General features: G+C 40.5%; 1 protein-coding gene across 9 annotated transcripts in view; it reads left to right on the top strand.

Moving 5' to 3' along the window:
* The first annotated feature begins 4,271 nt into the window (after positions 1-4,271).
* myt1la (myelin transcription factor 1-like, a) overlaps positions 4,272-24,476 on the top strand; it is a 90,781-nt gene continuing 70,576 nt past the window's right edge. For 4 of the 9 annotated variants that reach the window (XM_084953917.1, XM_084953915.1, XM_084953914.1 and 1 more), the window contains exon 1: positions 4,306-4,651. The gene's annotated coding sequence lies outside the window, so the exon portion shown is untranslated. The other 5 variants (XM_084953918.1, XM_084953913.1, XM_084953916.1 and 2 more) reach the window with 3 other exon arrangements.

Here is a 24,476-nt window from a genome sequence, read left to right as displayed (position 1 = left end):
TCCTCAGTTCACTCTGGTCTGCTGTCAGAGCAGAGAGACGAGAGAGGGAAGAAGAAGGGATAACAGAGATGTGCAGGAGGACACGCAGCGATGGAGAGAAATACAATGATTCAGTTAAAAGACAAAGCGATGGATCAGGGGAAAGGTGGGGAAAAGACAGCGTGGCGATGGATTGAAGTGAAAGTTTAAAAAATGGGAGGGAAGGGGGGAACTTTAAATGGGTGGGGGAATGAAAAGATGAGGATAAACTAAAGAGAGAATTTAAAACTAAAGAACAAAGGTGGATTGGTGTGGTACTGCTTCCAGGGAATCGCCCAAGTGTCTAGTAGTTTCTAGCACTGAGCAAGCTTCTCCCTCCTCGTGATGTCTGTGGAGGCGAGGAAAGCAAACTGAAATGACTGACAGCTCAAGGAGAGATCAACAAGATGTTTTTGGTGTCTTAAACTTCATTCTTTCCAAGCTCCTTAGACCTTAAACTTCATAAAAAAGTCATGTTCAAATTCTACCATGCAGCTCTGAGCTAATGGAGTCTAATGGGGGCATTTAAGGTTTATAAGCTCTAATTCTGCTACTGTTTTCAATATTCTGCTACTGTTTCACTCTTCTGCCACAAGGTAGCACAGGGCTGTGCAACAATTTCAGCATAGCCCAGTGCCCAAACAGCATTACAATTTCCATCGTTCATCATGTGACTCACACTGGCCACAGTGAGCATTACCAAACCTGATTATTCCTAATTCCTGTTATTCCACTGCCCAGGAAGCGCATTGCTCCAAAGCTGGCTGTAGTTCATCTAAAGCTGATTTTAGTTTTCACAAATACAGCATTGATTATTTTACCAATAATAAATAAATAATATCCTTTTGTTCCTTTTACAGAGATTGCAGTTTTACAGAAACATCTAGTGCTAATTCCTAATCCTAATCCAAATGTTTAATCTATAAATTCAAACCTATGAAACAACTAAGGAAAGGAGAAATGAACAATTAAGCTAAATGTTCATACCAAACATGAATGTATTTTCCGAACTTTTAGTGTAATGAATGATTCATCCAAATATCCTTAAAACTAGAGTTTAGAGAGGCTGTTGCAATCCACCCCCACCCTTCATATCAGCCCAGATGCATTCAAAGGATGAGTTAGAATGAAATCTGTTTCCATAGGATGTAAATTTTGTGTTTGCAGTACGTTTGTTTCTACTTTTACTTCTCAGATGGGATGAAAATGAGTTGTCAGTCATTTTATTTGAGTCCAGTAATTTTTATAAGATAAGAGGTTTAATGCATTTGAAATCATGCAGGTAAGTAGAGGATGCATGTAGGATTCAAACTGGTACTCTGGTGCTGGCAGTGAAATGCCCCCTTCAGCCTCCAAATGTGGCCCTGACTGCCTTTCAAAAAAGAAAAATGTGCATATCAGTGTGTACATGGACACTTTGTTTGTTTTTGGGTTTTTTTGACATATGAGACCAATCTGATGAAAATTGTGTCCAGAAACACATTTTAATAAAATAAAAATCATGAATATTTTACAAACTGTTGCCAAAATACAGAAGAAAATACGTTAAATATTAAATCCTCCTGTCAGCAGATTTGTGTCTTGTTATTTCCCACTTATTTTCCAGCAAGCATAATTCCCCTGCACTGTAGAATATCCAGAAACCACATATACAAGTTTTAATGCAAGCCTGCTCAACTTGGTGCTTACATAAATGCATTTATACTCTTCTCAATTATAAATGTATATATATAGAGAGCCTTAAAAAATGTACATCACTAGACATCTTCAGCAGAACCATGATGAGCAACAGCTGTAAAAAGAGGTGCCCCTCCCAAGCCAACCCAGCATGCCATGTCAGGTGTGGATAATTGGCGACTAAGGAATTAAGCCCATGCAACAACCAGTGTTGGGCAAGTTACTTTGAAAAAGTAATTAATTACAGTTACTAGTTACTTCTTCAAAAAAGTAACTGAGTTAGTAACTGAGTTACAATATTCTAAAAGTAATTAATTACTTGAAAAGCAACTATTGTGTTACTTTAAAAAAAACCCTCTGTGGTCCAGGGTATAATTGCATATTTTTCACTATGTCTGTGAAGGTTCTCAGTCATCCAGGTCATCGTAGTCAAAGGAGCTTGCAAAGAAAAGCGTCTGGACTTCTTTAAGTTACTTGAAGACGTTTCACCTCTCATCCGAGAAGCTTCTTCAGTTTTCACTACTTTTAATGTTTCCTCTACATTTCACCTTTAAAAACTATTTAATTTGCCTTGTTTGGTATCATTGTTTTCAGCACAACCTTGCGTGTCTGAATTTACAGTTATGTTTTCATTTTGACATACTGTATTAACACAATTGATCTAAAATCAGACAACAAACAAAATCCGAGTAGAAAAAGTTATATTTTGTACTGTAACAACCACAAACATGTTTATTGAATCACATTTCATAACTTTAAATGCAAATATAAATTGTCAATTTTTTAAAGTTTTGCAAACAACAAAGTTATTTGCAGCCATTTACCTTTTACCCCTTTTTTTAAATAATAATTTCAAACTGTTTACAGAACAATCAGCTGTTCTGCATTCAAAAAGATGCCACACAAATTATTTGTGCCACTTCAAATATTTCTGTCCACTATAAAGGAGAACATCACAGCCTGATACCTGCAGGTCTGACAGCAGCAGGTGTATCACTCCTGAGACAGCAGTCACCTCATTGTTCTGACACACAACACAAAACTATCCACAACACTACACACTAACTACAAAAGACAACACATTAACTACACACTCCAAAAACGTTAAATGTCACAAATCTCTCACATCTCAAAACTCGCTCTCTCTGTGTTTCTGCTGTCTTTCTCTCTCTCTCCCTCCCTCTCTCTCTCACCGTCACTCCTAAAACTTGCCCCTCTTCCTAAACAACCAAATGTCATGTTGCCATATAGTTTTTGATTGGTCGGCATGGTGCATTTTTCCACCAAGACCAAAAGGCTGTTTTTTTTGTTTTGTTTTGGGGTTTTTTGGTCATAAGCACGGAGTGCTTGCTAGCGCTGTCCTTAGACGTTAAACATGAAGAAACTATTGAGGAAAAAACGCCGCTTATATATCGTTTATCATGACTCTGGTTTTACGTGGCCTATCAACACAATTTAAAAACTGGTATATATCACCTTGTTGCTTTGTCATCTTGAAGTGGTCATGTGATTGGCTTATCACGACTACTTTATTCTTCCTCAGTCAAACAGCAGCACTCATGCGATTGTTTTGCCCCCTTAGCTCCAGGTGTTGTGCAAAAAGTGATCGTCGGCCAGAAAGTGATTGCCGTCCGCGGGAGCGCGCGCAGCTGCTTAAAGCTGTAGCGCCCAGATTACTTACAGCTACTTCCCTGCAACTGATATAAGGAGCAGTAAGCTGAACACAGCTTCAACCGTCTGTTTGTTGAAAAATAGTAACGCGACCGCGCCGCATTTTCTTCTTAGTAACGGTAACGGCGTTGTAACGATAGAAATAGTAATTAGTTAGATTACTCATTACTGAAAAAAGTAACGCTGTTAGTAACGGCGTTACTTGTAACGCCATTATTCCCATCACTGGCAACAACCACAGAGTCTTGCAACTGCAAGGCAAGTAGAGGCAAAACAAAGAGCCGACATCCCACAGCATCTACTTCAGATGAGTTATAGGTCATTTATTTTAGCAGCCATCCTCTAAAATGACACTTGTCGAGCGATGCTTGTCTTTTTGCCTCTTTGATGCACCAGGGAAGCAGTTCCACTGGACAGTCTGAGCGCTCATCCTCTGGAAAAGCTGCAACACATCTGTACCAAATAAAACCTGGAGAATGAGAAAAGGACACGTTCACAATGTGACACCCGAAAAGTTGTGTTAATGAACATTTTACTCTCAAAATAAAACTGCAGTGTGAGTAGTGGCCTACTCCAGCTACTACTAATGAAGACAGTCTAACCTCTTTGTTCACACAGAGCTGAACAAAGGGAATTACACACTGACACATTTCAACGCCTATGGAGAGACTTTTGTCTGTCTGTGTGTGTGTGCGTGTGTGTCTGCAGGGTGCAAAAACAACACACACACGCTCTCAGAGTCTACAGGCTTGAAATTAATTCAGAAAAAAAGCGAGTGAGAAGGAGGGATGAGGAGGTGGAGCGGTGGTGGTGAATGCATCGCTATCCTTGGAGCCTGCACGCGTGCGTGCACACATCATCGGGAGCGTCGCTGGGCTTGCGTGCGCGTCCTCGAGAAATAAAGAAAAGAGGATCAGGAAGAAGGTGAGAGAGAGAGAGAGAGAGAGAGAGGTAAAGGCGCCGTCTTCTTCTTCTTCGCTCTCTGCTGCAGTGTCTGATTCTCCCTCCACCATCTTCATCAACATCATCATCCTCTTCTCCCTCCTCTCTGTCTGTCTGGCCCCCCCTTCTCCTCCTCGCCCTCCTCCTCTTCCACCCCCTCCTCCCCCTCCTGTGAAGGCATGGCCAGATATCACAGCGACAAAAGAGAGAGACAGTGGTAGAGAGACCTTTAGAGAGAAAGAGAGAGAGTGAGAGCGAGGGAAGAAGGCTGCAGACTTTCAGACCTGAGAGGAAGAGGAGAGGAGGAAGAAGAGATAGAGGAGTCTCCATCTTCGCCATTTCAGTATGTTTTCCTTCTCTGAGGTTTCTCTCATTCTCGCTCTTTCTGCGGCTCCGGTTACGTTGAGCACACTGCTGTAATTTTCCTATAGTGTCACGCTCGCGTTGTTTCACAGCTCAGTTGTGTTGACAGTCCTCTTATTATTCCCGTAAGAGCGCGAGGCTGTGGAGTGTGTCTGTGCCGCTCTCCGTGCGCCTTCGCGGGGACATTGTCTGACTGTGGCACCTCTGTAATCTCCCTGTAGTGAGTCAGTCATGCTTCTGTTGTTCCCATGATATTTTGCACATGTTTGTCATGTTGTGCGTTGTTTCTATGGTGCCGTGGCGCTTTGCCTCACTGTGCCTTTTGTCACGCGTTGTACTGACTTTAATATTCCTGTGATATTCCCATCGCAGCGCCACAGTGAGCTGTTTGAGCCGCTCAGCCTGTGGTGACCTTATGCTACCTCTTTGATTATGTTTATGCTCATTATCGTGCTCGTTTATGATTTCACTTTTATTGCTTAGAGGTGTGAGTGAGCAGACCCGGGGCTCCGTAACATCCCTGTAATATTTATGTAATGTTCCTACTGGGTGCCATGAAGCCTGTATTGTTCTGTATGGTGAGTGTATAGGATACCTCTGTAGGATATGATAATCTGGGCTGAGACCACTGTATGTAATGCTGTTTATTCCTACTGGGTTACCAAGTGATCCTGTAATTTTCCTGTAATGATTTATGCAGAGCTGAAGTGAAGTCTGCGTTGACCTTTTGGAACCTTTAACATCTCTATTTTCAATTTGACATGTTTGAACAATCTGCTTTTCCCTGCATGGGAAGAATCTCCATAAAATTAAGGTAAATTGCTTAAATCCTTAAGAGATTATTGACTTCTACAGTAAAAATAAAAAAGTAGTTACATTTTTAACACTTAAAGTAACTTAATGCTGCATTTTCGTTGTTAACTTTTAACAGCAGGCAAGAATGCAAAAAACGTCATACAGTAACATAAAATACATGCTAAAATTGACTAATTTAGATTATGCGACAGCTTCACATGAAACCTGGATTACTTTTAGACTTCATCATCCAACCCAACCATCAGTGGATTATATAGGAAAATCTGCCCTGGCTTATCTTCAGTCTGCTAGCTGTGCAGGCGCCTATGCTGAGTTTATTGTACATATTTATTTCGAACCCAGTGTGCAAATTAAAGTTGCTTAATTTTAAAAAAGGGTTAGTACAGCCGTGGGAAATTACATCACTGAAACTCTTGAATAAGAACCACCTGATTTCCCTGCAGGGGGAAATTTTGGGGGGATTGGAAGCTCTGAAGCAAAATCAGGGCATCTTTAACATTTATGACTCGTGTCTTTACTCAGATATTAACTCTTTTTTTCTTCACCTAAAGTTTCAGGAACTTTCCCAGAATTAAGGTTCCTTCAGTGCATTTCCACACAAGGGTCAAATCCACAGGAAGATAAAGCAAATTAGCCTGCTGACACATCAAATCTGGACAGCAAACCCAGTTTTCATTGGTATAAAACCTCCTGAGCTTCCTGATTATCATCTGCTACAAACTACAAATAACAAAGAACAGGGGTGCAGCTGAAAGTTTTCCAAAAAAACTGGGTGAATAAAATTGCTGTTAAAGGCGCTAACACAATCAGTGCATTCCCGACAGGTGCAGTACACGTTTATGTTTCCCCAAGGACCAATTACTGGGCCCCAAAGTAACCATGTGTTTCTTCTTAAGGTCCTCAAAAGGCACATAGAAGTTCTCAAGCAATAATATTTGTGCAGCTGTTTGGTAAAAAATAGAAAAAAGAAATATTATGATATAAAATATTAACTTTATTGTTTCATTAAAATCAATATATATTACAAGCTTCCTTCTTTTTCGTCTTGCATATCAGCAGCAGAGGTTTGCACACAAGAAGGTCCTGGACTTTGAATCTTCTGGAGGTCTTTGTGATTCTCAATTGGCCAAAGATGTTTAAAAGATAAAGAGTTGTGAGGTGAGCAAGGATAGAAAAGTGCCTCACAAATGTCATTTCCACATGTACGAATGAATAATAAAAAATAAACCTGTAAAAGCCCCTGAGCCCAATTTTTCCTTTTTTAAAGGGTCTGTTTCTGTGCCGTCACATTAACGTGCAGAGTTCTTACCAGAGGTTCAACACCGGCCTCTGTAAGGAACCAACCCTGAGAGTGCAAATAAATACCCCCAGTCCAGGGTACAAAGGCAGGTTGTTAATTAGGAAGTTCATAAGAAGGTTTTGTTGCCGTCATGAGCATCCGATAAGAATGCATTTAATTAATAAGCTATTAGATTATTATCCAGTGAACAAAGGTTTATTATCTGACTTAAAATTAATTTCAGCCACGATGAGAAATGTGAGAAAGATGCACACTGTCTGCTAAATTGGAACCGTCGATGGTGGGAAGGTGAAAAAAGTGAGTGCTGCCCTCAAATAAGGTGTGACAGGCGAATTCAATCAGGAAATGAGCAGGTGACAAAGGAACAGGAGAGCAAGTCAGTGATGAGGAAAGGATGCGAGGTGAAGAAAGTAAAGAAACATTAAAGCCTTTACTCAATTAGATAAATATAATATTCTACAAAAACCATGCACTAACATAATGGAATTTCATTTAACAGATTATGTTTGTTCGTTCTTCTTCTGTAGTTTTCTTTATTCTTATATGGATCTTATATTGGGGGTGAAAAGCTAAAGAAACTAGAAATCTTTCCTGCAGCAGCGTCTTAAAAAGTACTGCTCAGTGTTGTTGTAACTACTGGGGAATCATTTTGGGGGTTAAATCAATCTCACTGGAAATGGATTTAGACCCTGGCTTCAGGTACACTTGACCCTTGAAACTGGACAGGTGGGCCGCTGTCTGGATGTACAGTATAGTCAGAGTCAGGGACAACATTCAAGCTTTTCCATGAATGAGTTCCGATTTAATGCAGGATTTCTTTAAACTGTCTGAGGTGTCCACCAGTGAATATAAAAGAGAACTTTAGAGGTCAAAGGCAGGCCGTCTCAGCGTAGGATGAGTGTTTGCATAGATATCCTTTATATATAAAATATACTTTATTCTTTGTGTTTGTTTGGTTCCATTTAAAGCAGAAGTTCATAGTTTTGCATGGATAGCAAAGTGTCGAGACTGTTGTCTCGATCAGGCGTGAGGATTTTTGTCCAGTTTCCAGTGGCTCTATTCCCTAAACGTGTATTAAAAAAGAGAGACTCTCAGATGCTTCGATACATGACGAAAGATTTTATGAATTTCATGTGAATGCGCTCTGCAAAGTATTGAAATAGGTGTTGGTTAAAGTTTATATTGTGCTTTTAAGTGAATCATTTGCTGCGTTAGCATCCGTTCCTGTAGAAGGTCCACCGCATCAAGTGGTTTTTCTCCACTAACCGACCTTAAGTTGATTTAGGTTATAAAACCCACCAACAGCAAGTCGGCACACTATTCAAGACAGTCTGTGATGGTACAACTGTTTATGTCTCATGTCAGGGAAACTCCACCTACTTATGAATTATGCGTCATTAGATTTTTGTGAAAAATGTCTTCGTTTTTAGATGATTTTGTAGCCTTTTTTAATGCATTTTTTTTTTAAATTTGTGTTTGAAGAGTGCTTTAAGTGTTGTTGCAGATGCTGAAAGTCAATAGTTTTCTAAAACTTGCTGCTGTCCTACCTGCTAATTTAGAGCGTGAGGTTGTGTAGGGTGAAAGGCCCAAAACTTTATTTACTTTTTCATCCTAAGACAGTATGTCTATGTCTGTATTTAGACATTTATAGATGTCTGTATTTTCACCTTTTGTCATCATTACTGGGTGATCACAGTGTTCTTGGCTGAGCGAGCTTTGATCTTTGACCACGTCTCTGTTGTTTGTCGTATAGCTGTTGTCGGAGGGAATGAAGTGGACTTTAGTTCAGTGATGTCAAACTCGTGCTCCAACCCGGACAGATGGGAAATTTTCTGTGAAAAGGTTTAGGATCACGCTTGTCGTTGATCTCAGCATGTGGTTTTGCGTAAACGGTCTTCTTCTCTGCTGCGATGAAGAATGAGAAGAGACCTGACGAAATATAATCTTCCTGTCAGACCGGGTGTTGTGGCTCTGCATGAACCGTAGGAGATTTCTCTCCTGGCTGTTTTGCTGTGTAAACAAAGACACCAGGTGAACTCAGTTGAGAAGTAATGAAAGAAAAACTCCTTTATTTTCTGTCGGCTCTCTGCAGAGTCTGAGTCAGAGACAGGCCAGAGCCCGGCGATCGTTCATAACTGCAGAGGAAAATAAACCTGCCTCATCTCCGCAGCCCAGCACCACCTGTGTGTGACAGAGGATATTAAACACAGGTTCAGCTTACACTTGACCAGTCATAGCAGACTGCTGGTCACAGATAAATTCTCCATTCGCACCTGTGGGTCTCTTCACATCACAGATAAAATCATTCCTGCTGCTGCTCTCCGTGCTCAACGAGCTGTTGTGTTTCAATTTGCAGCATTTGGGAAAGTTCAGCTCAGTTTCTTTACAGCCGGGATGAGGATGTCACTTTGAACATCAGGCTGCCATTCACATTTGTTATACTAAGCTTTTACTACGCAACAGACTTGCAAATCAGTGGTTGAATGCAGATTTACAGCAGTAAGGTGGGGAAGTTGGAGGAATTTTGATTTTTGCAAACTACAATTTACAATGTAGTGGTTTACACATTCATCTGACACATGAGTGATCTCGGGTTCAAGTCTTGGAGGAGACAAAAATGCCTGGGAGGGTTGTTTCGGTAAAAATCTGCCAAATCAAATATGTGGGTCCATCTGCTGTGGGATCCCCTCGTGAATAAGGGAGCAGCCAAAAGAAGTTTTAAACGATAGTTTGCAACATGAGAAAGTTTGGAACATTTCACCTAACAAACCAAAGCTATACTGGTTACCCAGACACGAAAGAGCCCAGTCATTTAAGAAACAAAGCATAATGCTGTCACAAACTAATTTTTGGTAGTTATGACAACCAAGGAGAAACTTCCTGTGTGGAAGTACCAAAAACTGCAATTCCTCTAATGGCCAATTGAAGCTTCCTCCAACAGTTTGTCAGTCTTCCTGACATCTAAATGTCCAACTTTAAAGCCGAAATAGACAAAAACAGTTTGGAGCTCCTCCTAGTTCCCCATTCTTAACAGCTGAAACACCTGAATTCATTCATGTGTGTTTAGGCTTAATTTAGGGCGTGGATGCTGTAGCTTATTGATGTATGGGCCTCACTTCCACTAATTTAAGTAAGTGAACTGCTGTGCAGGTAATTGTAGTTGTAGCTGTTGCAAGTGAAATGCTGGTATTTAATTAGTCTGTCACTTAGTAATAATTAGCAGGCATTGTTGTATCGCTATATCATTGAGCAGTTCTTAAATCCACCCATTATATAATAAAAACTATAACTAATACCAGAACTAAAAAACAAAACAAAAAAGAACTTAAATGAGATTTGATTTAAAACTAAAACTGCAGAATTCTTGCAGTGGACGCTGTGGGTCAGCAGTCAGACCGTTCTCATTCTGGGGGTGTAAAATAATGCTGTTGTATAGCAGCTGGTATGCTGTTGGTTATGGTATTAGTAAGATGGTGCAGTCAACCTGCAGTTTTTCAGTGTGAAGGATTACAAGGTGTGTTATAACCCAAACCATGATCTTTCGGCTTTGGCGCTGGTACAATTCCACCCAGAGACTTAAATTCCTATTGGGGTGGGGTCAGGGAAAGCATCCTCAGAGCTACCAACTGTGGCAACTCCTTTCGGTAAGGAGCAGCCGACAGTAGCTTTCTAGTAGCGACTGTGCAGCATTCAGCTGTCAGAGACAGACATGAAGTCACGTTGCCTTGTGAAAATGTGATAGATGGCAGCACCATTTGGATCTCTGGGGTTCAAAAAACTCTGCACCCACAGAGCTGATGAAGACTGGAGGAGAAGCTGAAATTAAATCTCAACAGGGCAAATGTTATAGCAAACTGTTCCCTGGTTATAAAGAACATCACATATCAGAATGTCGGTCGTCATGTCTGCAGACAGCTCAACAAATGAGGAAACACATGAGGTGGTCCAGGGGCAGCGCTCGATGTCATTTTAAGTGGGCCAAAATGGCTTTTCCTTCATAATGTAGGACATAGCAGCACAAACAAAATGAGCTCTTTTCTTCAAATTTCACTTCTTGCCTTATAGCCATCATGAAAGACTACACATTCGATTCTTAACACATACACATGCAGTGCCATTTCAGTAATGGTGTATGAACTGTAAACGAGTACAAAAATGACTTTAGCCAGCCTAAAACACCATCAACCCCAAAGATATGTTACAAGGAGCAACCAAATTGCTTTTATTGTTCTATCAGTGGCTCAAATAACAACACTGCCATCGCCATTTTACCTCTGCAGCCTTCATTCATGTGGCGGATCTCTAAATTGGCATATCAACTTTGAGAAACACTGCCCTAAACAAAGGGCAGTGAAGAAGCTTCTCGGATGAGAGGTGAAACGTCTTCAAGTAACTTAAAGAAGTCCAGACGCTTTTCTTTGCAAGCTCCTTTGACTGCCCTAAACACAACCAGCAAGAGAAAGTGGGAATATAAGAATCAGCTAGTGGTAAAACCAAACATGAATAAATACAAACTAAAGCCTCCTGGCTGGTGAACCTAACACTTCGAGCTATCCAAAAACGGTTGTATCTCTCCATGGCCAATATTCCCAGTTGGTGCACCAACACCAGAAGACGCCTTGTGTCTAACAAAGGCAGAGGAAACATTACGTGATGCTCTGTGATTTGAACACACTGGGTCTGTGCTGGAATTATAACTGACATCGTTTGTGGTTTTCAGAAAATTCCAGCTCAGGAAGACGAGCACCATACGAGACATTGGCACGACACCGACATTTGCAGGTTTACGTAACATCTGAACATCTGACAGTCTTTCTCTGTGATGTCACACTGTCAAGTCAGACCGACACAACCTCATCTGAACTGCCCGCCTGCATGTCTGTCCGTCTGTCTGCCTGTCTGTCTGTCTGCCTGCGGTTTATTAAATCTAAGCTGCTGCCAAGACTGCCATCAATCTGATTACCTCACTCTGATCAATGGAGGTCACACACACACACACACACACACACACTCACACACAGACACGATGCAGAAGGCTTCATCACAGTCTATTGTGGAGCCTCGAATGACTCATAGTGTAAAAATCACAGACGCACACACACTCTCTGGATAAGGACACACACATTTTCAGTGATTCAGTGTGGGTAGATTCTGTTCTCTATGAAGAGTGTGTGTGTGTGTGTGTGTGTGTGTGTGTGTGTGTGTGTGTGTGTGTGTAAAATCATTCATGTTAGCAGACCGACAGCTGGTTTCTGTGGAGTCTGACTCAGAGCGTTGATTACCGGAAAACTTAGTAATATTTTTTCCATCTTTTATGACCTCTGACCCCTGAAACATCTGTAATCTTATCTCACAGCTGGAGTCTGTCTGGGTGAAAAACTCAAATATCTTAATTGTTAGGCTTCCTTTCATAAAAAAGGTAAAAATGATTCAGAGAGTCACCTCAGATTCGGTTGGATGTTTTCTGTTCCTGTTCCTTCCTCGTTAAGGTTAAGGTCGCACTGATGCATTGTAAAAAAAAAAAGTTTTACCATGTGTGTTTGGCTCTAACCACACACACACACACACACGCACACACACACACACGCAAGCACACACACACACACACACACACACACAAATTCAAGCAGGAGTAATGATTGTGGATCTCTGTAGCCACTCACGACCGGCTTTGTCTGCTTGTTACAGATCATTAAAGCTTCACACATTGACCGCATCCACTCATCATCCTGTCAGTCACTCAGCCCCGCCCCGCTGCTCTTTGCCACAGAGGTGAATCATGGGAGGTGGAGGAGTCGTTAGCGGCCAAATCTGTGTCTACATGATGAAAAATGACAATTCGATTGAGATTTGGCCACGTGAGCTGTGAGCTGGTATCTAACACGTCGGTTTCTTGCTTTTAGAAGCAAAGTGTTGTTTTTGCTCCAGTAAACCTGCTGAAGGTTGGATAAGATTTCCTTACTTTTATTCATTTTTAATTTTTATTTACTTTAAACCTTTTGTCTTCTGTTTAGTTTTTGTGGATGGTTGTTTCATTTGAGTGCTTTCTGTTCTAACAAATGTTTAGTTTCACTTCGGTTTGTAAAAGTTTTAGTCTTTATATAATTTGCATAGTGTTTGTCAGACAAGCCAGTTGTCAAATACCAGTCATGTAGACATCACAGCCTCAATAAACAGAAGCACCAAAACCTCCTCATGTTTGTTTTGTTGAAAGGCATCATCCCAAACAGTTTTTTCTTCTTTATCTTTTTTAATTTATGCCAGTTAACAGAAACTTTTTTTTAAGGATCCACTGCCCCAACTTTGTCCAGCTCCTCCTAAGTAAAACAAACAAACAAAGAAACACTATAATTTGACACTGAGTTACATTGTAATTAACTTTATGGAAATACCCGATCCAATACCAGTGTTTGATCAATAAGCCAAATTCCTCACTCTGTGGAAGAGACTGGGAATCTTTCTCTGACGTTTAGGGCAAGGTTATTTTACCAGAAGTACAACAACCGTTTTCCAAGAACGTGGCACCAGTTTACGGTATGGGTCGCCTATTTAACCAACGGGTTAAATAGGCGACCCGTACCATATGCGGTAAGGCTAATGTGAATGCCTGGGTCCAAGTCTGCTTGGATAACATTTACTGAATGTCTTTCTTCCAGCTTTCCCGGTCTTGTCTCCGCTATCCTACCAAACAAAGACTAAAATGGTTGCAGTCATTGGAGCTCTTCAGTCGTGTTGACTTACTTAATCACAGTTTGTGTTTAAGCACAAAAAATTGCAGACATACAAAGAGAAGCTGTTGGTGTAGCACAGCTGAAACGCCTCCAAACTGCTGCCACTTTGCTGTTAGGCTCCTCAATGATTTCTCTCAGTAGAAATCGCTGCAGTGCTTTAAAGGTGCTGCAGTAAAAACACAGAACAGCATGAAACTGAATTTGATAGATCGGGACATTGCCGCAGATACTTAGCTCATCAGTGCATTGCAACCTATAGTGTAGTTTTATTGAACTACAATAAGAGTAGATGTCACAATAAAATTCATTTTCACATATAAACAATTTTTATTTTTAGAAGTTTGGTCAGTCAGTCACCGTACTCAGGCAGCTAACATGCAAGCAAGTTTGCATCATTGCTCTCCAGGCTCTTGTGGTCAGTGCCAGTCTTTGATACTTTTTGGATAAAGTAATTACACTACATTGCAGAGAGTAATGTAGTGTCATTATTTGATCCATATAGGGGACTTTATTTAAGCTGGTTTAGCCTTCATAGATTTGCTTCTGTCGCTGCAAGCCTCTTTGCAGCCCACCTCAACTCCTCCATTTTATTTGACTTATTCAGTGTCATATCTATGGTCACTGATGACTGCTCTGTCTTATTTTTTGGTCTTGCTCGTGCCTTCCTCACTTTTTTGTGTTTTCTTGTCTGAACACGTAAGAACTGGAAGTTTCAGAATAGAGCCAGACTTTCAAATCCACCTTACTGCGGACAGAACTCCCGTCTTGCATCTCTTGGAGAGCAGTTCCTGCTCTAACATCCAAATTTGTGTTCATCAAAATTGACTTGATGCATGCTCAATCATCCAGGTAAGGAAATCCCAAAAAGTTCATTCTGTTCATCTGGACGTAGGTGAAGAAGTCCCTTGGATGAGTGACGACTTGTTTCTCCCACTGAAAACATTCCAGATGAACAGAATCAACTTTTTGGGGCATCAAAATGAACGTTTAGCTTTGCTTCCTGTTTATGTTCTGGAGTGTTCATTGTAAGAAGCACAAGTTACTGTACATGTTCTTTACACTCACACTTATCTTGTTATTAAGAGCCAAAAACAAGCACACTCAAAGTGTGTACTTTGTTACTGGAAAACACAGCATAGAGTAATGATTCAGACTGACACTGCTGGACTGGGTTTGGAAGTAGTTTTGTTTCAGTAAAGTTGGAAGTTTATTATCAGGGATCAAAACTTTGTGCTGTGCCTTAGCAGGAAGTAAGAGCCTTCCTTAATTCTTCCATATCCCTCAGTAAGCTTTAGAGAAGACTAAACCTCAAGATAAAGTTATTTGAAAATGAAGATCCTGAATGTCCATCGAGCCAAATCCTTCACGTTCGGTACATTACCCTGTGGAGTTTTTTTCTGCATCTTTCAAGCCTCCTCCTCAACACAAACCTGAAAGAAATCGAGCTCATGTTACTGGGAAAAAAAATCCGAGAAGCACGACTTGTTGCTCACAGTCATCCTGTTAAGAATTCATAGCATGTTAAGATGCTGACTTACATAAGAGTGCTGCGAGTTTCTTTGTGAGATGAAAGCGGGATTATAATATAGTGATCTGTTGACTCACTGACACCCATGAATTAATGTTGGCCTTTAGCCTTTTGGCATTTTACGACCTTCTGCTGTATCTCTTTTATCAGTTTTTCAGTTGTCTAACAGAAACAGACACATACCTGCATGTCAGTGATTGACAACCACTGCTGTATGGGATCATTTGAGGTCAAATTCAGCTTTTAAAACTGTGTCCGTGTGTGAATCTTCACAGTTATGAAGTGAATAATGTTTGACAGAAGCTGTTCCAAGGGCTGAGGAGGAGTTTTATCTCCTCTGAAGTGCTGACGTGACACCTCAGACCTGGTCATCTAACTGGAAGAAGGAGGAGGCCGGCAGGGTGTTTGTGTCCAGGTCTGCGGATATGAAACATGGCACTTCAGATTCCCACATTTACAGGAGGGCACATGGAGTGCAGCAGGGTTAATTATGGCCAGCACACCCTGCAGGAGAGTCAGGTCTTTGGCAAGCCCATGTGTGAAGTGGGCTCATGTATCCGTACATTTATGGAAAAAATTACGCCGAGGCAGAAAACTGCATTTATTTCCGAGCTGCAGTTACCAAGAGCAAGCGTAACAGGCTTTTGTTCATATTTTGCGAATTATAGAAGTGATTTTACTGAAAAAAAGTAGCTCGGAAATTATGAAAATAATAATGAGCTTCAGTCCTGTAAAAAGTCATTAAAATGACTCCACTGTGAACAGCAGCAGCGGAAAATGACTCTCACAGTATTTTTACTTCTTTTAAACACAATTCTCCTGATTAGCCTCTCATACTTTTACTTAAATATCTCAACAGCTCAACCTCACCTTGCAGCAGAGTGATTTTACGCTGTGATATTTGCCTGTCACGCGGCGCCGAAGGCTTCTCGATCGACTCGAGAAGATCGTTTTTTGTTTGTTGTATTTCGCCGTTTGAGCTTTTGGATTCTGCTGTGACTGAACCTGCAGTTCACAATGAGCTGCTGCTTCTCAGCCTCTCTCTGTGATTGGTCAGAGGTTAATTGACGTGGCTAATCACCCGATCAGTCCAGTCTCCATGGAAACCAGAATGGAATGAGGGAGGTGATGAACGAGGAGTCGAGGCCTTCACACCAGGCTTAAATGCTGCAGCTTTTTTTTTTAATAGTGTCTGTTTACACCACAAACTGTACTGCAGTACTGTTTGTGCACCAGTGTAACAGAGTGGTCTGCTCTGTCCTTCGTATCAGCTGTCAGTCCTAATAGCACGAAAATATTTATCTCCAGCAGGCTGTGAGTGCAGAGGTTGAGTAAATGTGGTCATCTTTTGTAGACACACCTTTACTGTGTTAATATGAACTTTCAGAAAATACAATGGTTCAGGTGAATGAGCAGGTGGTTACGATGCAAACGAGAGCAGTGGATCTCCAGTTGGCTTCTTGCTATCTTTCCTTTATTCCTCTCCACTGTCTGTGTCAAAATCAAGACAAAATTCCTCAAAATAAATCTTAAAATAATAGAAATAGCATGGAGTGAAATAGCTATACATAATGTAATCTGCTTATGCACAAGATGTTCTTTGACGTTAGCGTCCTAACGCATTGCCTGCTGATAACCGTTGCATCAGGGTACAGATGGTAAAGGATAGCTTATGCATCCATGAGCCACAGAGAGCAGCTTGGACAAATAGCACTATCTGATGCCACAGGAATAATACGGACTGCAAATACAGCCCATTCCAATGCCTGGACGCCCTTTAGATAAGCAGAAGTTTTGGCATCTGTGCCTTGATGAACTGGAAACTCAATGCAGGGACACGACGGCCTCTTTTAACAAGCTACAAAATCCTCATTAGGAGGCTTGAAGTGTGGCGGTGGAGTCGGTTGCAAGTTCTTCACCTTCGACAACTTGGTTCACGTCTCGTGGTTTTATTTTTCAGTCACTTTTTTTCTTTTGATTTCACTCGCTGATGTTTGAAGAAATTAAAAATAGGGCTGGTCTCACAAGTGAACTCGTTTTGGCGGATTTCCTGATTATCACAGGTTTAGACACAGAAATAAAAAGATTGTTACAATGAGTTAAGAAACTAATGTGAACACTGGCTTTATGGTACTTTATTATTATTGTTGTTAGACAACTTCTGGGACTGACTCTGAGAGACACTGGCCATTATTTTTTATGCCTATGCATGGTTAATATGCTTTTAATTGCTGAGGACTGTCTTGCTGTGGACTACAACTGTATGGCTGCTCAATCAGGCTTTAAAATATGAAAAAGATAGAACGGTTAATTAAGACATTCTGCAGAAATTTCATGCCAATCCATCAAACAGCTCCACTGATATTTTGGCAAGACCTTAAGTGGTCAAGCAGCTGCCATCGGCTCTAGATTCGCACGGCTCACATAAATAATATTTTATAGGTCACCAATAAAAGCAGTTTACATCTAGAATAATAAAAGAATTCTGCAATGATATGAAGACAAACACGAGGCAGCACTGCACCTCTCTCTCTGTTCATTTGTGCTGTTTGGTTTGTGCACTGCAGCATCACATCACACACCAGGTGTTTCTGTTTGTTGGGTTTGTTAAAGTTCTCTGCTGTAATAAAACACAGAGCTGCTGTCTGGCTCTGGCACAAACACACACCTCACCTGGCTGCCTGATCTGTGTGTGCGTGTGTGTGTGTGAGCTTGTTTGGACTCACAAACATTTGCCTGTGAGTGTTTGGATGTGTGCAGCAGATTCTCTGCTCCAGCCTGAAACTGGAGCAATTTTAGGGAGCGATGACAAATGATTTACAATCATTTTTAGGTATGAAAGTGGGTCCTCGGGTTGTTGAGTGATTTCCTGTCCGTCTGTCCATTCATCCATTTTCAGCTGCTTATCTGCAGTCGGGTCAAAGTGGCAGCAGACTAAGCAAATTAGTCCACACGTCCATCTTCCTGGCAATATCTTCCAGCTCCTCCTGGGTGATGTGGGCGGCATTTCCAGGCCAGATGCGATAAATCATCTCTCCAGCGTGTTCGGGGTCGGTTCTGGAGTCTCCTACCAGTTGATTGGGTCTGGAAATCCTCCAATGGAAGCCACCTAGGAGGCATCCTGAAACACGTAAATTGGCTCCTTTCTGTAGCTCCTCGCTGTGTGAGTCCAGCCACCCCGTGGAGGAAAATAATTTCAGTTGCTTTTACTTTCTGATCTTTCTTTCAGTCACTACTCAGAGCTCATGACCGTAGCGGATGACTGAAACATAGATCGAAAAGTTAAGCCCCTCCTTTGACATTGAATTCCTTGTCTTCGGGTTGTTCTGTCGTTTTCTTTAATTGCTGGGAATTACTTTATACACTCTAGGTTGAAGTAAGTGTCATTACAGCAGGACTTTTCCATTACTTGTATCAAAAATCCCTCAGCTTGGAGTAGAACCCTGGACTTCAAACATTTGGCTTCAAAGGTTGTCCCAACTTCAATTTTAAAGCACTTTTTTGTGGTACTGATTGATTTTCAGTCATACGCCAGGCATGTAAAACTCGTCAGTTTTCAGCCCACTCTTGTTATTGTACAAAAACATCAGCTGATACAGGTAACTTCACAGTCTCATTAACAGGTCAATCCAGGCTCTGCACATGATCAGGGGTCTCTGGCTCCTCCCACCAGGGTGCTGAACAAATGCAGTTCATGTTATGGATACAGTAAGCCACATGTTTCCTGCAGTACACGGTTAGCATGCATACAACCCTCATGAATCTCTTTTGTGTGCATGCATGAATGCCACAACGTGACTGGTTCATGTGTTTCAAGGATCAGTTTTTGATTGGCTCGTTGGGGGGGCAGGCCATCTCTAAGTGCCATGCCTCTCCTTTCTAATGTCTATGACATTGCACCCCATGGTGTCTTGATATAGAAAGTAAATGATTTGATGGTGCTTGCTCCGCCTCCTTCATGATGTTCTTACATTGTATTGAACTTTGGCACAGTTTTGCTAAAAAAATAAGCCCGTCACAGATATAGTTACTAAGTGCTGCAATGGCATTGACCTACAGGGCAATCTGCAGCCACCATTTCTTTTTAATGTGGCACCTTTAGATTGTTTTCAGGAAAAAAAAATAGTGCAACAAAAATGAGAACACCGGTACGTAATGTACATTTCTGCTGTAACCCAAAAGTGCGTGAAACTCGAATGAATTTGTGTGCATTTGGAAGACTGTGTGTGTGTGTGAGGGTACACGCTTTATATTGAAGTGTGTTCCTCAGTATAGGGGAGCTCTGCATCATATTGTACCAGACAGGCAGAGTGCTGGACTGAATACTAAGCAGCAGGAAGCTCCTCTTCACACAGCGCCAATCCAGCCATATAGGACACAGTGACACATACACTCGCTGGCTGAGAGCTTCTATTTCTTTCCATTTTTCACTTTACTAATTTAGGTTGGTCTTTCATAGCAAAATTAATGGACATCTAAGAGGCACACTGTATTATTACACGGTAATTACTACTCCATAGCTTAATATTGCTTATTATTAGACAACCAAACACATATGTTTGTATGCTCTTCTTTCAGGGGTTTCATAAACATTATGCATTTTATAGCTAATAACATTATTAAAACCACAAAATATTGAAATTATGAAACTTGATGTTCCAAAAAGGCTGCAATTTTAAAATAATATACATTTGCAAACCTACAGTGTATCCTATGAAAACAACACACTTTTCCTTCCAGCTGCGTCCTTTCAAATGCCGTGTGACTTTCAGAAGTTTCTAAGAAAATGCGGGAAGTTCCTCATTTTCTAATTTAATTTTCCAAGTTGGTGTTATTGTAAATGTTCCTATTTATGTCATAGCTCTCAAAAAATAAATTTCTAATGATTTCAAATATGCCCTTCTTTTTGAAAATGTTTTCCTCACTCGCAAACGTCTGTAACAGCCTTTCTTTCTCCATAATTCTAATGTCTTCACCAAAAATAATGCTATATGAAAATATCCTTTTTCACATAGCATAAGATTAATGGATAATATTGATATCAGAATTTCCCCATTTTCCCAGTAAGTCCTTTAATATTATTTCTTCTCTCCAAAAATCGGATAAATTATAACTAAAAAAAAAATCACAATTCAAATAAATTTTTAAAAATGCTGTTCACCAAAATCTGTTTTCTTTCCAAAAACAGTCTGTTCTGACTCTACTCAAAATCTCCCTAATTTGTAGAAATGCTCTCACTTTTCAGAAATAAGAATAAGTTATAATAAGTTAACTTAAAACGTTCTTCTTTCCTTCCTTTTCTGAAATGTTTTTAAATTGTTCTGATTTTTTCAGAATTAAAAATCGGTTTCCACAAAATCTCCTCAATTCCTTGTTTTCAGAAGTATTTTTCTTCTTGTCCTTGTCCTCACTCAACAGAAGGCTTCTCTTATTTCAATAAGTCCTCTTTCCAACAACATTTTCATTATCCTTGACTCATAATAATGTCCTTCCCCTTAAGAAACAGAAAAAGAAAACAAAAATAATAAAATGTTAAAATCAGTTTCCCAAAATTTGACATTTTGTCTCATTTTTTTCTTATTTACCAAAACATTAAAAATACAAAAATATTACAACTTTCCTCACATATTTTAAAGTCTCATCATAGTTTAGCATGTCCTTAGTTTCTAAAAAAGCTCACACTTTCCACTTAATGTCTTTCATTCATGTCAGTGCCAAAATGTCTTTAATTCCTCTCTTTACAGTATTTCTTTCACTCTTCTCGTTATAACGACTTGCTGTTTAACAATTCCAGATGTCCTCCCTTTTCAATAATGTTTTCCTTTTCCAAAAAAAGTTTCTGACTTCCCCTTCCTCTTATTATTCTATTTCACATTATTGTTATTTTGTCCCAGTTTTCCTCACTTTCCAAAACTACTTGTTATTTCCCCCTTCATTCCGTCTACGAATATACCTCTCCACAAATCTCCTCGCTTTCCAGAAATGTCCTCGCAGTCCTGAAAGTCCCCGTGTCCAAAACCTGAGCGCGGTCCTCAGAAAGACAAAGAGAACCACAAAGAGGATGCAGCCTATAGAAATGCACAGTCATAAAGACACAGTAGTGAGGTTAGCGCACTCTCTGCACGCGCTCAAACTCACATTACTGCGCGCACATTAAGCGTGCAGCCCACTCAGTCGTATAGTTTCCAGGGAGGTGGAGGAATTTTTTTTTCGGCTCAGCTCTTCACAGCAGAGGGAGGGAAGACTGTGTTTGATGTAGGGCGCGTTGGAGCACCCTCAGTGAAGTGGCGGCCTTAGATGCACCCAGCCTCGGTATGCTGTGGAAACATAATGGGAGCTGGTTGAGAGTTCAGGCGAGGCTGTTCAGAATTTACATTTATATTAAGGCTGCAAACCCCCCTGAGCTGCACTGCAGCCGAGGAGAGACGCACTCGGAGCTGCTGTGTTCACGTCTTCATGATCAAACTGTTGTTTCACTCTTGTTTCGCTCCGTCTTATGTTGCTCTTTGCATTGAAATGCTCGCAGCAAGATGCTGTGGAGATTTTTGGGGGGCTCATTTCATTGCAAGATGTGGTTTTTGCGTTGCTTAAAATGTCAAATAGATGCAGTGCGTTGGTTCGGTTGGGATTTTACTGATCTCAGCGCTGCATTAATGGTTTTTTAACATTGCATCATATTTCACAGAAGAAGCACATTATGAGAATCTTAAACATTGCCCTAAATCACTCCCAGTTTCATTTATCATACTGTGTGCTATAGTCACACTATACTTTCTCTGGCATCTAAGTGGCCCTCAACAACAACAACACAGTGGACAAGTTAGTGTTGATGGCATGCACTCAGCTTTCTACTACCTATTTAAAAATGCAGTACATCATATAAGAGATTTCTTCCTTTGGCTGCTCCCTTTGAGGATCTCCAGAGCAGACCATCAGCCTTCATCTCACCCTGTCACACCCTGTATGTCCTCCTTCACTACATCCATGGGTCTTCTCTGTGATGTTCCTCACAACAAAATAAGATCATTAAAAGGTTTATGGCAAAGAACCTGACCTAAAATGAAGCTATTCTGATATTTAACTATATTTAACAATATTCCAGTGCAATCCTTGACCTGCGATGATGCACATGAAGATGAAACTACAGGGAGTGCAGAATTATTAGGCAAGTTGTATTTTTGAGGAATAATTTTATTATTGAACAACAACCATGTTCTCAATGAACCCAAAAAACTCATTAATATCAAAGCTGAATGTTTTTGGAAGTAGTTTTTAGTTTGTTTTTAGTTTTAGCTATTTTAGGGGGATATCTGTGTGTGCAGGTGACTATTACTGTGCATAAATATTAGGCAACTTAACAAAAAACAAATATATACCCATTTCAATTATTTATTTTTACCAGTGAAACCAATATAACATCTCCACATTCACAAATATACATTTCTGACATTCAAAAACAAAACAAAAACAAATCAGCGACCAATATAGCCACCTTTCTTTGCAAGGACACTCAAAAGCCTGCCATCCATGGATTCTGTCAGTGTTTTGATCTGTTCACCATCAACATTGCGTGCAGCAGCAACCACAGCCTCCCAGACACTGTTCAGAGAGGTGTACTGTTTTCCCTCCTTGTAAATCTCACATTTGATGATGGACCACAGGTTCTCAATGGGGTTCAGATCAGGTGAACAAGGAGGCCATGTCATTAGTTTTTCTTCTTTTATCCCCTTTCTTGCCAGCCACGCTGTGGAGTACTTGGACGCGTGTGATGGAGCATTGTCCTGCATGAAAATCATGTTTTTCTTGAAGGATGCAGACTTCTTCCTGTACCACTGCTTGAAGAAGGTGTCTTCCAGAAACTGGCAGTAGGACTGGGAGTTGAGCTTGACTCCATCCTCAACCCGAAAAGGCCCCACAAGCTCATCTTTGATGATACCAGCCCAAACCAGTACTCCACCTCCACCTTGCTGGCGTCTGAGTCGGACTGGAGCTCTCTGCCCTTTACCAATCCAGCCACGGGCCCATCCATCTGGCCCATCAAGACTCACTCTCATTTCATCAGTCCATAAAACCTTAGAAAAACCAGTCTTGAGATATTTCTTGGCCCAGTCTTGACGTTTCAGCTTGTGTGTCTTGTTCAGTGGTGGTCGTCTTTCAGCCTTTCTTACCTTGGCCATGTCTCTGAGTATTGCACACCTTGTGCTTTTGGGCACTCCAGTGATGTTGCAGCTCTGAAATATGGCCAAACTGGTGGCAAGTGGCATCTTGGCGGCTGCACGCTTGACTTTTCTCAGTTCATGGGCAGTTATTTTGCGCCTTGGTTTTTCCACACGCTTCTTGCGACCCTGTTGACTATTTTGAATGAAACGCTTGATTGTTCGATGATCACGCTTCAGAAGCTTTGCAATTTTGAGACTGCTGCATCCCTCTGCAAGATATCTCACTATTTTTGACTTTTCTGAGCCTGTCAAGTCCTTCTTTTGACCCATTTTGCCAAAGGAAAGGACGTTGCCTAATAATTATGCACACCTGATATAGGGTGTTGATGTCATTAGACCACACCCCTTCTCATTACAGAGATGCACATCACCTAATATGTTTAATTGGTAGTAGGCTTTCGAGCTTATACAGCTTGGAGTAAGACAACATGCATGAAGAGGATGATGTGGACAAAATACTCATTTGCCTAATAATTCTGCACTCCCTGTAATGAGGAGAGGTAGTAGTTTTGTTACATAAAGGCGTAAAGGGTTCAATTTAATGGATTCTGGCCAGATGAAATCTACTCGATAGGTAATAACAAGCATATTTTTCTTAATAATTAATAATTGCAATTCAATTTTATTTATTCAGTGCCAAATCACAACAACAGTCACCTCAAGGTGCTTTATAATCTAAGGTAGACTCTGCAATAATACATACAGAGAAAAACCCAACAATCATATGACCCCCTATGAGCAAGCACTTTGGCGACAGTGAGGAGGAAAAACTCCCTTTTAACAGGAAGAAACCTGGTAAAGAGATGTTAGAGATTAATAACAAGTATGATTCAGTGCAGAGAGGTCTATTAACACATAGTGACTGAAGAAGAAATACTAAATGCATCATGGGAATCCCATTATCCCATTATTTCAATAAAACTATAATAATTATATATATATATATATATATCAGTTACATTTTACTAAAAATGTTTTTGCTTCAAGAATATTTTTTTCAGTGTGAAACAGGAAGTAGAAACAAGGGAGGCAAGCAAAAGTACCACATGTTCAAAACCGAGGGAGACAAAGTATATAAACATAAGAAACATGAGAAGGAATAACAAATCAAAACAGTGACCAAATTTGGTTTTACTTTCAAACCCTAACAGAATATATTTACTGTGAAAGTGTAAAAATAAAAAAATAAATCTGTGGTTCAGTGTAGGACT

This window comes from Perissodus microlepis, chromosome 15, assembly GCF_051167445.1.
Source record: "Perissodus microlepis isolate ML-2025 ecotype Zambia chromosome 15, ASM5116744v1, whole genome shotgun sequence".
Lineage (NCBI taxonomy): Eukaryota > Metazoa > Chordata > Actinopteri > Cichliformes > Cichlidae > Perissodus > Perissodus microlepis.
This window is presented reverse-complemented; position numbering and strand designations above follow the sequence as displayed.